The following is a 3,216-nucleotide window of genomic DNA, read 5'->3' as shown; positions in this document are numbered from 1 at the left end:
AAATGGAATGCCATAAGCTACCACAATGAAAACAAGGATTTTGTGGCCTATATCTAACAGACTGACTCTTAACTCCTTTCTTTGAAGGTAAGGAGTTTATGTTCTTATTCTTCCTGCAAAAAGAAGCCAGATGGTTAGAACTTCCACAATTATGACATGTTTTTATAGGAGCATTAGGAACAGGCTTATAATCATTGCTTTTATTTATACCTTCCTTTCCATTCCTATTTTTCCTAGAAGACTTTACCTTGTTTATATTCTTTACATCTTTCAGCTTATGCTTAAGCTGCTTTTTTGTCATTAAGCCTACGTTTACTTCAGTTGTCTTTTCCTGTTTTAGTTTGTCAGAAGTTAATTCCTCTTTAACTTCTGATTTCTTAGTTTCAGACTTTACAGCTACAAACTTAACAGGTTTTGACTTTGGCTTTTGTTTAACAACGATAGGCTTAATATCTACAGTTCCTTTATCATTCTTATCATCTCCATAACCTAAGCCCTCTTTCTAGTTTCCACTACTTAACAAATTCTGAGTTGTTCAGCCAGAGTTAGTCCAACTCCTGATAATCTCTCTTTCCTTTTCTATCTCAGTTTTTAGAGATTCATTCATTTTAAGTACTTCATCCCTAACATAGAAAGCATCATCTCTATCTTTCTGAGTTTGATGGAACATGACTAACTCTTTTTCTAAATAATCATTCCTCTTTTTACAAGCAAGATTTTTAGAAGTTAATCTTTCACATGTTAAAGTTTGATCTCTATAACTAATGAACATGGTTTTAAGATATCTTCTCAACTCATTAATATCACCAGTATGAAAGGCATAAGTAGTTTGAGGTACCTTTAACTCAGCAGCTTCAAGACTGCTATCAGCATTTGCCATATCATCATTTGCCATCAAGGCATGGTTCTCCTCACTTTCAGAATCTGAAGTGTCTGTCCAGCATTTCTTCTTTGTGACAAGAGCCTTGCCTTTTTCACTCTTCACTTTCTTGCAATCAGGAGATATGTGGCCTTTCTCACCACAGTTGTAGCATTTGACATTTGTGTAATCTCCTCTGTCAGACTTCCCTCTTTTGCCTTCAGATTTTCTGAAATTCTTCTTATCAGAACTTGCACCTTTCCTGGAAAACCTCTTTTCCTTCCTGAACTTTCTGTATGCATTCCTTGTGATTCCTTTCACCATAAGAGCACACAGCTTCATCATCTCTTCATCAGCATCCATCCCAGGCAAGCTTTCAGTTTCTGAGTCATCATCACTATCAGAACTTGATGACTCAGTATCAGACTTTGTGATGAGCTCTTTTCCTTTGCCTTTCCTTGAGGTAGCTGCCTTGGGGGATTCTTCTTCAGCCTTAAGAGCAACTATCCTTGACTTTCCTCCTTTCCTCTTTCTTCTTTGTTCCATCTCAAGTTCATGAGTCTTGAGCATCCCATAAATTTCATCAAGAGTTGTTTCTTCAAGATTATAGTTGTCTCTTATAATTGTTGCCTTCAAATCCCAACTTTCAGGAAGAGCTAACAGGAATTTAAGGTTTGAATCTTCAATATCATACTCCTTATCAACTAGTGACAAATCATTCAAGAGTTTGACAAATCTGTCGTATAAATCAGTCAATGACTCATTAGGCTTTGAGTCAAAGTGTTCATACTCTTGAGTGAGTATTGTCTTCCTGTTCTTCTTAATCGAATCAGTTCCCTGGCACCTTGTCTCCAAGGCATCCCATATCTCCTTTGCAGTCTTGCAGTTAATTACCCTGTTTGACATTACATTATCAATGGCACTATGCAGCAAGTGTTGTACCTTAGCATCCTTAGCAATTGAAGCAATATCTTCAGTAGTGTAATCACTCTTCTCCTTTGGTACAGACTTTGCTGCTTCACCAGCAACTACAACAGCGAGTTTTGTTGGCTTGTGAGGGCCTTCATGGATTCTGTCAAGATATTCTGGATCAGTAGCTTCCAGAAACATAGTCATCCTCACCTTCCATATGGGATATTTAGATGGCTTCAGTATGGGAACTCTAATAGCCTCATATCGACTATGGATTTGAGTCTTTGGTGGTTCTTCAATTTTGGTGGGCTTGGTTGGAGTTTCTTCTTCAGACATGATTGTTTTTGGATCTTAAACTATTTGTGTGTTAACAGATAGGCTCTGATACCACTTGTTAGGTCACACACACTGTAGGAGGGGGTTGAATACAGTGTATAGCACAATCAAATCGAATTCAAATAACACAAGTAACGGAAAATAGACTTTATTCAATACAATAAACTCTGTTACAATATGGAACTGTCCTGTCTCAGTTATGAACAAATATCACGAGAGCTGTTAGGGTTACAATGAAAAATATTCTCGATAATGATAACACTTATAGTGTAAGCCCTATGTATGTGTTTATATATCACACAGTTACAAGATAATCGCTAATTGATATGGAATATAATTCTGCTTCCTAAAATATATCAATCAGTTATCTTTTCTTCCAAGTATTCCATTCTTCATAGAATTCCTTCTTCATGCATATCTCTTCTTACGTTTGTCTCAATCTTCTTTCCTTTCAATCAGCCGCCTTCCTTATCTGAAAGTTTCCTTTAAGTCTTGATATTATCTCCTGATAAATATCTCCTGAACCTTAAGTACTGATCACTTAAGTTATGACTTCAGTATAAGTGCTGATTTCAGTTAAGTACTGATTTGTCCTGTTTAAGTAAGATCTGAAAACTAAACACGAATCATATTAGACATGACATTATCAAATATATCTAACATATTTTATGGGTACTAAAAGGTTGCTCGGTAGTTGTATTGAGGAAGCATACCATAATTTTTAGTACCTTTATATTCCAGTTTTCTGCGTTGTTGTTGATTCTGCTACTGTTATCGTTGTTATTGTTGCTAGTGTTGCTGATCTAGATATTTTTTATAAATGGAACCTAAGAATTGGGACATGGGTGCTTTAATTGGGCAGCATTTTCCTGACACAGGTGCACCGTTTGAACGATGATATTTTTTTATACATTCTCATTATGTTTTGAATAAATTCCCTGTTATATTTCAGGAAAATGCCACCCAAGAAAGCTACCCAGTCTAAATAAAATAGTATTAGTTTGGCGGAGGTTCCAGTTATAAATGAAATTCTAGAGTTGTTGCGCCAGCAAAAGAAGCAACAGTTGCAGTTAATCCAACAGATTCAGCAGCAACAACATCAACAAGGA

This window comes from Apium graveolens, chromosome 8 (genome assembly GCF_009905375.1).
Source record: "Apium graveolens cultivar Ventura chromosome 8, ASM990537v1, whole genome shotgun sequence".
NCBI lineage: Eukaryota > Viridiplantae > Streptophyta > Magnoliopsida > Apiales > Apiaceae > Apium > Apium graveolens.
Note: the sequence above shows the minus strand (reverse complement) of the source record.